At 54.3% G+C, this 13,595-nt stretch overlaps 1 pseudogene; it reads left to right on the top strand.

Moving 5' to 3' along the window:
• Window positions 1-1,899: 1,899 nt before the first annotated feature.
• LOC102867601 lies at window positions 1,900-2,326 on the top strand (annotated as a pseudogene).
• The last annotated feature ends 11,269 nt before the right edge of the window (window positions 2,327-13,595 follow it).

Raw genomic sequence — 13,595 nt, 5'->3', positions numbered from 1 at the left:
TACCGGGGCCCCACCCGAGTCCTCACCCCTTCTTATGCGGACCACACACCATTCATCACCCTGTCCTTACCGGGGACCCCACACCATCCATCACCCCTTCCTACTGCGGACCACACACCATCCATCACCCCTTCCCACCGGTGACCCCACACCAGACATCACCCCTTCCCACCAGTGACCCCACACCATTCATCACCCCTTCCCGCCGGTGACCCCACACCATCCATCACCCCTTCCCGCCGGTGACCCCACACCAGACATCACCCCTTCCCGCTGGCGACCCCACACCAGACATCACCCCTTCCCGCCGGTGACCCCACACCATCCATCACCCCTTCCAGACATCACCCCTTCCCACCGGTGACCCCACACCAGCCATCACCCCTTCCAGACATCACCCCTTCCCACCGGTGACCCCACACCAGACATCACCCCGTCCTTACCGGGGCTCCCACAACAGACATCGCTCGTCCTCTCTGGAGTCCCCTCTATAGCCCACTGAGTCCAGCTCCTCCTGTCCCCATGAGACCTGCAGGGCAAGAGGTCATTGAGCTCAGGCACTCAAGGTCCCTGTCACTGCTGTCACTGAGGATGCTCCCGGCCCCTGCCCGGTTCTGCGATGCTGCCCTTCACTCTCCAGTCCGGCGACCACAGCAGCATCCATGCTGTCCATGTCTAATCAGAGATCTCAGCAAGCTGGCTGAGCTTCCAGGGACAGTCACGACTGCAGGCCGCGGGACATGGACCACTCAGAGAGATGGGCAGGGACCCAGTGATGCTGTCATACCACCTGTTTCCCATGAGGTGATGGCCGGCTCGCTGGGACCCAGGCAGCCATCACATGCCAGGCCACCCTCATCACCACCTGCTGGCCTACCTCACACAGGGACATGGTGGCCCTGAGCCTGCCCCACAGGGTGGTCTGCACACCCTCTCCACGATCATGGGTCTGTTTTCTCAGCAGAGAGTGGGGATCTGGGACTGGCCAAGCTCCCTGTGACTTGGTACCACTGGTCCCCCTCCGTGGCCCCATGAAGCCCCCAGCGCAGACACCTGGCCAGACTCACAGTCAAACCTCAACTCCTCCAAGGCAGTTCGGCCAGGGAGGCTTCCTCCCCCAAAGCGTCCCTCCCTCCTGGGCCAGCCTGGCTGTGAAGGCGCCTGTTCTTGGGCATCTGGGCCTGTGGGGAAAGGCCCTGGAGCAGGCGAGTGTCCAACAGGACCTGGAGGAAGGAGCAGCAGGAAGGGCCCAGGGACAGCTCAGCAAGGCGGCACCTCCCTGTCAATGTGAGTGTGTCTGAGACGAAGCAAGTAATTTCTGACTGACGTCTGTGACCCACAGAACCCTGGATGCAACGGTTAAGCACCAGGATGCTGACGGAAACGCGGGCGGTTTGAAGCCACCCAAAGGTCCAAGGGGAACAGGCCTGGCCTTGACTTCAGTGAAGACTAGTCACTGCCATCGAGCCAATCCCAGCTCACACAGCGGCCTCCACCAAGCCTCCAAGGCTGTGACCTTGAAGGGCACACGCTGCCCATTTTCCTTCCGTGGAGTGGTTGCTGGATTCGAACTGCTGACCTCTGCACACGTAATGCACCACGCCACCGAAGCTCCTGGTCATAAAGGTGACAGTCTTGCCCCTCAGGAGCTCCGATGGCCTTGTGGGCAGGGACTCACGCTGCCAACCCAGAGGTGGGCAGCTATAATCCACCGGGCACTCCACGGGAGAGATGAGCCCATGTCATCACATGTCATTTCCAGCCTCTGAAACCCGCAGGGCACGTTAAGAGGGTTCTGGTCAACAGCAGTGGGTCTGTGCTCGACTCTGTCCCGTGGGGTCCCTGTAAGTCAAAATCCACTCCACTCTTTCGCTGGGATCTGTGGTCAGTCAAACTGACATGGGCAGGTGTCAAGGTCTTCGTACCTCCAGGAAGCCTGTCCAGCCACCAGTGCGACCAGAGTGACGTGATAAACAGGACAGAAGAGCCCACCTGGGCACGCTCTGAGGGCCGACCCCTTTGAAGGCCTCTCACGCAAAGGGAATTGTGTTAGAAAAGTGGGCGTTAAGGCCCAGCAGCCCAGTTCAGCCACTAGAAAGCATGCCAGAGTCCAGGTCACCAAGAACGGTGAGGAAATCACAGCCTATAGCCCAGTGATAGCCGCTGGATTCTACCGACGAAGACGACCAAGTCCTTGTTGCTGGATCTGGTCGCAAAGGTCATGCTGTTGGTGACATTCCTGGAGTTTGCTTTAAGGTTGCCAAAGTGGCCAGTGTGTCTCTTTTGGTCCTTATACAGAGGCAAGAAGGAATGGCCAAGATCTTAAAGTTTTGAAGAAACTGTCATAGTAATAAATATCCATACGCCAGGGGGAAAAATCCACTCTGTTGCCCCAACAACATTCCTAAAGAAAGGCTGAAGTGGGGTCAAGCCGGACACGGGCAGCCCCATGGGCCACAAGGACCCTGGGGGGCTATTAATCCCACTCCCGGAAACCTAAATTAAGGGGCCTGAGGATGCAGAACGGAGCAGGGCTGCAGGCGTGCCTGCTCAGAGACGTGCGCTTCCTGAGGCGTGAGGAAGCCACGTGCTCTCCATGCTGGGATCCCAGAGCTTCTAAATCCTTTCCAAAACTTTCCAACAAACCTGCAATGACCGTGGGCCACGATCACACTGGGAGGGGGTCGCCCTGCAAGCTGGCACTGATGGGCAATCTTAGACAAAGGAGAAGAAGACCGTTCGGGGGGCACTGCCTTCTGCCCTGGAGGCCTTGGGGGCTCTGTCAGGGGCTGGGGACCTCAGAGCGTGTGGGAGGGGACAGGCTAGGCCAGGCCGCTGGTCCATGTGGCCGGCGACCGCCCCCTCCCCCTCCCCCTGAGCTGGAGCTCTGGCCCCACTGGTGGTGTTCGTTTGGTTAGGGCGTTTTGTGCCAGATTCGGTGAAGAAATTTCCAGAAATCTCAGCTGTTGAAGGATCGGATCCCAGGGGACTTTCAATGAGGACGCACTCAGCATTGACCAAGGTTCCACCTCACGGGGAACAAAAGCCACTGTGTTCCCAAAACACAGCTGTGGCTGGGCCACACCCTCAGAGTCCCCACAGAGCTGAACACCTCACTGTTGACTAGCAGGTGACCCCGGACCAGCTGGACAGCCACCTCCACGGTCCCCTGGCTGGGAATGACAGCAGCGGGGCAGGGGGCGTTCAGGGGTTAATGTGAGAGGCTGGCAGACACAATTTCTAGGGTCAAGCGCAGGACAGCATTGCCCACGTCCCCTTCCCTCCGTCCCTACTCTCTCAGGGACTGCCAGGCCCACTCCCGTGGGAACAGCCAAGTGTCCCTTTGTCTGAAGGTCATTTGAGTGTTGGGGGAGGCTGTGTGGTGTGGGCAACCTCAAGCTGAGTTTGGGGAAAACAGCGTGGATGGTGAAGTCTCAAGAAGCTGAGGGTGGGCGGGCCTGTGCAGGGGCCAGCATGGGGGGAAAGCCGTCAGCCTCCAGTCCAGGGGTGTCCCCAAGGACCCTCATCAACAGCTGCCAATGGATATTTGGGGTGGGGTTTCCTTCTGGGCCAGAAGCTCTCTACAAGTAACCCTGAGGACATTCCTACTGGACCTGCTGCCCTGTGACTGCCAGGTTGAGGTCCTGTGGGCAGGCAGGCAGGGGCACGTACCTCCCATAGATGTCCCCCAAAGATCTGGGGGCCTCACTGCCAAGCTCACTGCTGAAAAAGAAACCCCAAAGACGTGAGGGACCAACTCTGGAAGCCAGCCCAGTGTTCCCAGCGGCCACTGCCTGGTGGGTCTGGGGCCAGGAGTTCCCACGCCTGAGAATTCTGTCCCCCAACGGACGCTGCCTGGGCAGTTTGGATGGGCTTCCGGGCTCCTGCTGGAGGCTGACTCTCAGGGACCTTGTTCCAGAAGGCATGAGGCACAGGATTGGGTGCCACTGGACCCTGATCCTGAGTCTTTTAAGGCACTCTGTTGGTGGAAAGCCCATGGGGATCCTGGGCTCTGAGAGGTTCCTGAGAAACACCAAAATGAGGCAGACTTCCAAAAGGCCTTGGAGCATAGGGTGGTCACAGCCGAGTGGAGATGCCTGCAAAGCTGTCAGCTTCATCAAGACCCTTCCTGCCCCAGGGCTGTTTCCTGGCTTCCACTACCTGCCAGCAGGCCAACTGAGAGAGGGGATGCGCCAGCTGGGAGGAAGTCCTAATCAGGTGAGAGAGGGGACACAGGCCCACTGGGAGAGGGGATGGCTGACCCCCCTGAAGCCAGCACCGTGAACCTGAGGCTCCCAAGGCTCTGCACCCTTCTAGATCAGCTCCCCAACTGGCCCCATCCGGACCCCAAGTTCCTGGGATACTTCTGGTGACAGATGAGCTATTGAGGGCATCAGGGCTGTTCCAGTGTGAGACTTGGGTCAGTCCAACTCCGCCTGCATGTGCTCCCCCCTCCCACTCTCCTGAGCTGTCTAAGAGACTGAAGAGGAACTTGCTGAGGGGCCTCTGTCCCCTAAGACTGCCTGAGGCTTCCCACAGACCTGCTCCTCCAGTCCCGGCTCCACGCCAAGCTCGCTGGGGGACAGCTGAGAGGAGACCCTTCTCTCAGAGAACGTGAAGGAACAGCGCATGCGGGAAGCTGCGGGAATCTTGCCTCACAGTGTGGCTTTCTGCTCTGTGAGGCTGAGACACATCCAAGATTCCCAAACCCTGAGGGCAAAGGGATGCCCCTTGGCCTCCTGTGAGCAGTATAGACACACAGGGCGAAGGCTGAGCCCAGTGGACAAAGGCCCCACACAAGGGCAGCCCCCTCAGTCTCCCAGGAGCCACCTCTCAAAGGCATATGTGCAGGAGTTGGATCCTTTTATTTCCCTGCAGGAGGCCGATAAACATGTGATGAGTGGGAGAATCCAGCAGGTGCAGGGCACCTCCTCCTCCTGTTACGTCTCAGGAATCTGACTCCTAGGGGCTCTAAGGGGGGCCCCACAGGATGGACCCCAGAGGGGTTTCTGCCATAAACCCACCACCACCACCACCACCACCGCACGGGCAACTGTACAAAAAGGATTCAGAGAGAAAACAGCTGTCTTGGGCTTGGGTCTGCGAGCGAGTCTCAGGGTCATCAGAAAGCTGGCCTGGAGAAAGGCTGAGGGGTCATAGATCCCTAGTCTGGAGAGAAGGGTCTCAGGATAAAGCTGCCCTGTCGTCAGGTGCCAGATTCGGCTAAAGCTCATGGCAACCCTGGGAAGGACAGCTGAGCCTGACCCGTCCATCTCCATCCTCACAACCTCAGGTTAGTTCAAGCCCAAGGTTACGGTCACTGGATCAGTCCCTCCTCATACCTCCACAATTCCCATCCTAAATCTTCCCCAACTGTCCCCAATCTTGCCTGTCCCCAACTTCCTCTCATCCTCACTCCTACTGAAATTCCCCCACCCTCACCCCTTCCTGACCTCCCTCCACATCTTTCCCTGTCCTTACCTCTCCCTGACTCTATCCCATCCTCCACCCTTTCCAAACTCCCACAAAAGTCTCCCCCAGTCCCTTAACCCCAGGAGCTTCATCCTACCCAGGGAAGAAGGTAACAGGAGGACAGGTTATGGCCAAGGAGAAGGTATTTCTAGGGGCTCTGAGCACAGAGAGGTGCAATCCTAGCTGATGTGGTGGGGGAAGGGTGGAATGAAGGCTCCCAGAAGTGACCAGGTATAAAAAGATCAAGAGCCACATGGGGACGGGCATGTCTGACCTTTATCAACTTCACAAAGGGAACTGTCCCCTTCAACAAAATCAGTAACACAAAACCAATTTCTATGAAGTCTGACTTGTCCCCATATAGCATTAATTTCAATACCCATCCTATTACTCCATTGTTGTTTGTCATCAAGTTGGAGCCAACTCATAGCTGACCTTCCAGTGGGTTTTAAGAGGCAATAGACACACAGGAGGAACTCGCCCAACCTTCTATCCACAGCGCTGCTGGTGGATTCGAACTCTGTCTTCGGAATTGCAGCAGCTTCTTACCACTAGGCCACCAGAGCTCCCCTCTTACTACTTTATTGGGTCCAAAATCTGATGCAATAACTCACAGACCACATAAAACCATGTTGTTATTGTTGTTGTTGTTATGTGCAGTCAAGATATCTATGACTCACAGCAACCCTGTGTACAACAGCTCTGAACTCTGCCCTGTCCTGAGCCAGTCTCACTGACTCCCATACACCTACCATCACTGCCCCAGTTATTGTGTCAGTCCATCTCACCTGGGGTCTTTCTCTCCTGCACTGTCTCTCCACCCTTCCAAGAATGACGTCCTTCTCTAAGGACCAGTCCCTCCTGGCCACGTGCCTATGTGAGACAGAGCTTCCTATCCTCCAAGAAGAAACTTGGTTTCACCCTCTCCAAGACAGATTTACTTGGTTTTGTGGTGGTCGGTAGTATGTTCAAGATGCTTCTCCAGCACCACAACTCAGGCACCGATTCTTCTTCTGTCATCATTGGTCATGCCCAGCTCTCTAATGCAAAGCAAATAATTGGGAAGATCTTGATCAGGCACACCTTAGTCTCTAGACTGACATTGTTGCTTCTCAGCACCCTGGAAAAGTCTCTGACAGCGGATTTTCTCAGTGCAATTCAGCTTTTGATTTCCTGACTGCTGGTGCCGAGAATGTTGATTGTAGAGCCAAGCAAGCTGAAATTGTTAACAACCTCAGTCTCTTCTCCATCCATCATGTGCTGCCAATTTGCCCAGTGGTGAGAATCTTTGTCTTCCTGATATTGAGCCTCAGTCCATATTGAAGACTGCGGTCCTTGACCTTCTGCAGCAATCACTTCAGGTCCTTCTCAGATTCAGCAAGCAGGATTGTGTCATCTGCATAATGTACGTTGTTGATGAGTCTTTCTCCAGTCCTGATACTGCATTCCTCTCATAAAGCCCAGCCTCCTGAACGATCTGTTCTTCATATAGATTGAAATGATGTGGAGACAGGATGATCTCTGATGCACTTAATTTCAGAGAAGTGGCATGCAAGCAGAAAGGTGATGAGGCAGGAAGGGTGGGAGAGGGCCGGAGAGATTCTAGGGGAAGGGAAAGTTCAGAGAAAGGTCTGGAGAGGCCAGAGGAATGGCCTGCAGCCAGCTTGGGAGGACAGGGCTTAGACAGAGGAGGTAGGCACTTTAATCCATGAAGTTGTCCTCACACAGGCGCTGGTCCTCCTTAAAGGAATCATGGGACACCACTAGGTGCTGGAGAAGTGTTAATGCAACTGTACTGAAGTCACCTATACTTTGAGGAGAAGTTCTTCCACCCATCCACCCACCATCCGTCAGTATGTCCATTCTTCCATCCAACCCTCTATCCATCCATCCACCCAACATTCAACCATTTATCCATCCATCCATCCATCTGGATATCCACCCATCTAACCACCTAATTATTCACTCTCCTTTCATCCACCCTTACACCTAACTGTCCATCCATCCAACCATCTAACCAACTACCAATCAATCCATCCATCCTTCCATCCATCCATTCATCCATCAGTTTCCCCCCTCCCTCCCTCCCTCCCTCCCTCACTCAGGGCTGCATTTACCCAGACGTCTTAGTGCAATTCCCGGGGAGCTCCTGTCCAGCTCACTCACAGAGCCCCTGCGGGATGGAGCAGGACCACTCCGTGGCGCTTGTTGGGCTGTGGTCTTTATTCTGAGGAGCAGCTGGTGAGTTCCAAGCCCTGACTTTCAGCTTCGCTTGGTCAGTGTCTTGGCTCCTGCGCCCGTCACCCGCTGGGTGGAGGCAGCAGTGCCCTGTGCTCAGCGCCAGGGCCTCTGGCTCCTTTGTGGCTGCGGCAGAGCCTGCGAATGCTCTGAGGCCACGATGAGAAATGAAGAGAATTCATAAATACAGTGCGTGAGGGACCTGCCACAACACACACTAGCGGGTTAATTACTCATGTTGTTAATTAATCACATCAGTGGTGATTAATGTTACAAAACAAAACTTCTATTAATGATTGTATGAAAACCCAAGATGATTTGTAAACCTTTGCTCAAAAATGCTTTAAAGAAAAAAAATTAAATGGAAGCACAAATTTGAATCATGTGAATTGATACCTTTGAGCTGTGGTGCTGGAGAGGAGTATTGAGGGGACCATGGACTGCTAAGGAAACAAACAGATTCATCCTGGAGAGGGTTAAACCAGGCTGCTCCTTGGAAGCAAGGATTCTGGGGCTTCATCTGACATACTTTGGACATGTTGCAAGGAGGGACAGGTCCTTGGAGAGGGACATCATGCTTGGGAAGGTGGAGGGACGGCACAAGAGGGGAAGACCCTCTATGAGGTGGATTGATTTCAGTAACTGGGGTAATCGGGATGGGTGTGTCAGAGGCAGTGCGATTGGCACAGGATAGAGCAGGGTTTAGGGCTGTTGTTGTACATAGGGTCGCTATGAGTCGTAGGCAACTCGATGGCACATAACAACAACAACATCCAAATTCTTAGCACGTCAGCACATGACCAAGACAACGATTGCTGAGCGGTCACCTCCCCTTCTCTGACCAGGAGGCCAGCTCTGAGGAGAAGGTGTGACCTGAGGGTGAAGGCCTGACCTGGGACCTGATCTGAGGGAGGACAGGGCCCTGTGGGTACGAAACCCCAGCCCTTCAGACAATCATCCCTCCTGGAGCCTCTCAGCTCCCTCCAGTCCTTGGCATGGAAGGAAGTTGGGGGTCTATAGCCCTCTCCCCAAATGCTGCCCCAGGCCAGGTTGGCAGGGGTGAGGCAGGTACGAGGGTGGCAGGAGCCAGGCTTCCCCAGCACCCCCGCAGCTCATTGGGAATCCAGGCACGGAGCACGGAGCTTCCTTATGCAGGAGCGTGGGCGGATGGCAGCAGGAATGCTGCTTTGAGGAGCTTGGAGCTCAGCGCTGACGGGACCTAAACGGCCCATCGCCCCCTCCTCCAGACCCTGGGCCCAGCAGGACCACAGACTGACAGACCCTGGGACGGTTTGGGTGGGTCATCCTCTGGCCCACAAGCGACACTGCACGAATGGGGGGACTAAGGTGGGGAAGGGGGCCTAGAGCTGAGCCAGAAATGGCCCCCAGGCTTCTGGCAGAGAGGGGCTGCTCTGACCTGATGGTTGGTGGCCACAGTCACTGTGAGGCCTGGTGACCCAGGCCAAGGCAGAGGTCCTGCCCCACCTGTGCCCTCCCTTCCCGCACAAAGATCCAAGGGAGGGGTAGAGCAGAAGGGACCACTTCAATGGGCAGAGGCAGCCTTGACAGGGATGGCGGAGAGCAAGGAGGTGCCAGTAAGGGGGACAGAAGAAAGAGAGATGACAGAGCAAGGGTCTGCTGGCTTCACAAGGATGTGGGTTCTCGCTATCTGCCCCCCTCTCTGGACTTCTATCCCCCACAGCTGCAGCACAGTCCCAGTGGCTCCCCTAGCCCTTCCCCCACCCTCCCACACACATGTGACCCTGTCCAGCCCTGGGATGCCATGGGTACCACAGCCTGGTTCCCATAGCAACATGGAGATACTGGGGGAGGGGAGAAGAGTAGGAATGCAGAGAGCTACTAAATAAAAAACAACTTGGAGAAATAGCAACTCAGGAGAAGCCCAGACAGCTGGGCCCCAGCCTGTGCGGCCCATCGACCAGCACTCGGCCAACAGGCTCCCAGTCAGCCTGGCTCAGAGCAGGACCCACGACAAATACCGCCACCCAGGCAGAGCAACACTTGGGGTACCCCGTGAGTAAGGGGCAGCTACTCCGGATGTGTGCACAGTTACCTGGCCAGGCAGCCTTTTGACAAGGTTGGCAGGAGAGGACAGCCAGGCCAGTCACAGAGGGAGAGCCCAAGGTCAAGGTCAGACAACTCATAGTTCAGCAGGAGCAGCCTAGTGGCACTATGGTTAAAGCACTCAGACTGAAGCAAAAGCTGTGTTTTGGCCACAGCTGCTGCCCAGGAGGAAGATGTCCAGTCTGTGTCTACAGACTCTTCCCTGCGGGGTGTTCCTCTGCCCCCCGGGGTCCATGAGTGTCAGAATCAGTTGCTGACGTGCTTGTTTCCTTGTGCTCTGGAGACTGGAGCTGGAGGCCCGAGGGGTGTCCCCCAGCTCTGCCACTGGGAGCTGTGGTAGCAACCTGGCCCGGAGAAGACTGTCTTGTTCCATTTGCCCTCCCCATAGATGGCACCTCCAATCAAAGCAAAGACTGAGCCTCGCCAGACCCAGCACGCTCTCAGCGGGAAGCCTGGAAGTGGAAGCAAACCCAGAGTCCCTGGGAGCCTGTGCAGAAGAGCAGGTCTTCCCAGAGCTACTTCTCGCTCTAGCGAAGGCTGGTGATAGGGTCTGAGTAGACCACAGCCTGTTGCCATAGGCCTCCAAGGATCAGAGGCAGGTACAAGGTTTCTCTTTCCAGGCTCAATTCTCCCCAGTAAATTAATTCCAGTACCCTTCATCCAGATTCAAGGGATGAGGTGCCAGGCGTGGGAAGCAGATGTCTGGGTGGTGATATGACTGAGTGACCCCAGGCAGCCTCTCGCTTCCTATCCCCTGCTCCCAGGAGTGTCAGACCTCTGGTGAGAAATTTACCCCTTTTTTGAGCTGGGGCTAAGGTTTCTGGGGTCCACATGTTTAGGGGGTTGGTAGTGGGAGCTCACTCATGACCTCTGCTCCAGGCCTCTGTCCCCATGTTCTCATACAGGATTACAGACAGACTTTTTCAAGGAATTGGACCAAGCCCAGGATAGGAGACAAGTAATTAGGAGGATAACAGAGGCTAAAAATAGCCTCATTCTCAGCCCAGACTCCTAGCTCCGAAGATGTCAGACATGGTGGCGGGGGGAGACACACTGAGCCAGGCCCAGGAGGGGCAGGAGTACCATATACACAAGTCACTCTTGATGCTGGCAACAGGAAAAGTCACCCATCACAGCCAGTGGGCCACCCAGAAATAGAAAAGCTGGTCACCTTTGGGGTGGGGGCTCCAAGTGGGCAGGTGGGCAGGGCTCAAGCGAGAGTCCACAGCCTACCACCCCGCAGACACTGACTACTCAGCCCTGACTCTGGTTGGATACACAGAAGCTTTGCTAAGATGGGAAAGTGGGAGACTAGAGCACTTCTTTCTTTAAATAACACTTTTTATTCTATACTGTTTTACTTACAAACTTCTTATACGTTGTTTTTCACACCTGATCTTTCTCATTTCCTTTACCCACCGCTCTCTCTCTACCCATCAGGTTGTACAACCCTGTGATTACCCCCCTGCCCACCCTCACCCTTCTGATCCCTCCAGCCCCTTGGGTCCTCATACGTATTTTAATAGTTATCTTTCTATTTCTACAACAATGGTCTTAGACAGTATTTGTCCTTATGGAGCTGTGTTAGTTCACTCAGCATAATGCTCTCCAGTCCCTCCCATGCTAGGTAGTGATTTTCAGAATCATTACTCCTGTGTGCTGTGTAGTATTCCATCGTGAAAGTATTCCATACTTTCTCAATCCATTTTATTGTGGTTGAACATATGGGCTATTTCCATGTTCTGTGATGGTGAATAATGCTGCTATGAACATTAGTGTACAAGCCTCCATTTGTTCTACAGTTCTCATTTTCTCGGGGTATATTCCAAGTAGTAGTAGCATAGCTGGGTCATATGGAATTTCTATGTTCAGCTTTTTGAGGAAACGCCAGACTGCCTTTCAGAGTGGCTGTACTATTTTACAATCCCACCGACAGTGTAGAAGAGTTCCTATCTCGCCACATCCTCTCCAACATTTATTACTTGCTGTCCTGTTACACTTTGCCACTGTTACTGAGGTGAGATGCTATCTTGTGGTTTTGATTTGCATCTCTCTTATTGCCAGTGATTTTGGGCATTTCTTCTGTGTCTGTTGACCTTCCGAATGTCTTCCTCTGTGAAAAGTCTTTCCATGTCTTTTGACCAGGGCACTTTTTGATGGATCTGTTTGTTCTCCTGACTGTTCATGATCTATTCAATGCTCTTTTACAAAATCACTGTTCACGCCTCTCCTCACTGTTCATTGATCCTCTCCAGACTGCTCATTGTACTGGAAGCAGTTGAAAACACGGTCAAACTGACAGCCTTGGGTTTTCACACATTTAAAGAGGGCTTTTGCTAGAGAGTTGCCTAATGTGACATGTGGTTTGATTCCACGGTGGATGCCCCAAGAGCATGGCCTGTGATGCAGGTGAAATGCAGTGCTTGATGACTTCACCCTTCTCATCTAGCCCAAGGCTGCAGCTGGTGCGGTTGTAAAGATGGTTTCCTTGGGCTTGAATTCACACTGAAGACTGTAGTCTTTGATCTTCAATTGTTGCTTTAAGTCTTCATTTTCCAGCAGAAAGGTTGTGTTACAGGATGTTGACGAGTCTTCCTCTAATTTTAATATCACATTTTTCATAGAATCTAGCTTCTCGGCCATTTTCTCAGTGTAGTTATTTATAAGGATGGGGAAAGGATTCAGCCCTGATGCACTCCCGACCTGGTATTAAGCTGTACAATGTTCCCTTGTTCTGTTCGGATAACTGCCTCCTGGTCTGTGGTCAGGTTCTGCATGAGCGCAATACATGTTCTGGAATTCCATCCTCCGCAATGCTATCCATGATTTGCTTTGAGCCACACAGTTGAATGTCTTCGCTTAGTTCACAAAACCCAGACAGAAATTGTTCTGGTAGTCTCTACTTTCAGCCAAGATCCTTGTGATATCCTTTGTTCCATGGCCTCTTGCTGATATGTGGGGGCCATCCCCCTGTGTATGGAGCCACTCCTCTGTCTGTGGGGCCACTCCCATGTGGGTGAGGCTGCTCCCCTGTGTGTGGGGGCCCTTCCCCTGTGTGGGGACCCTTCTCCTGTGTGTGGGTCCCTTCCCCTGTGTGAGGGGCCACTCCTGTCTGTGGGGTCCTTCTGTGTGTGGGGTCCTTCCTCTGTGTGTGGGGCTGTTTTCCTGTCTGTGGGGTTGCTGCATGTCCCGAGTGGTGGTATGATGTGGGAAGCACCAAGATTGGTGGTTCACCAGGGAGAAGAGCCTGGCGATTTACCTCCCAAGGTCCCTGTCAGAGAGCAGTGAGTGCACTCCATCCAGTTTATGCCCCTAGAACATTTCATGGGTATTGGGGGGCAGGAGGGAAGATGGTGGAGAGAGAACGAGAGAGGAGACAGAGATGTGCAGTGCGTCAGCAGTCACCTGCCAGAAATTCAGTGTGGAAATTCTATGGAGTGGTGTGCTTCGGAGCCTGCACCAGGGATGAAAGCTGCTGGTTCATGTGTGTCGATCTATCGGGGCTGGACAAGAGCATCCTGCAGATGCCCCAGAAAGAGCTGGGTGACGTCCTGGGAAGGATGGCCTCTCACTGTCCGCACTCACCCCGACAGTGGACAGAGATGCCCTGAGGGTCTCTGACTCACCTTAGCTGAATCCCACATTTTTCCAGCCTTTGTTTCCTCATGTACATTGGAAGAGATCAGTTCAACTGGGGACTCGAGGCCCGAGGTCCTCCAGAGAGGGTGCAATCTGGGGGCTCCACAGGTAGTCATGGGAGAACAGGCAACACCAGGCCAGGGGAGAGGCTGCAAGAAGGG

This window comes from Elephantulus edwardii, unplaced genomic scaffold, assembly GCF_000299155.1.
Source record: "Elephantulus edwardii isolate Elephantulus edwardi_28Jun2011 unplaced genomic scaffold, EleEdw1.0 scaffold00003, whole genome shotgun sequence".
Classification (NCBI taxonomy): Eukaryota; Metazoa; Chordata; class Mammalia; order Macroscelidea; family Macroscelididae; genus Elephantulus; species Elephantulus edwardii.
The sequence above is the reverse complement of the archived record's forward strand: the minus strand, read 5'-3'. Positions and strand labels throughout refer to the sequence as shown.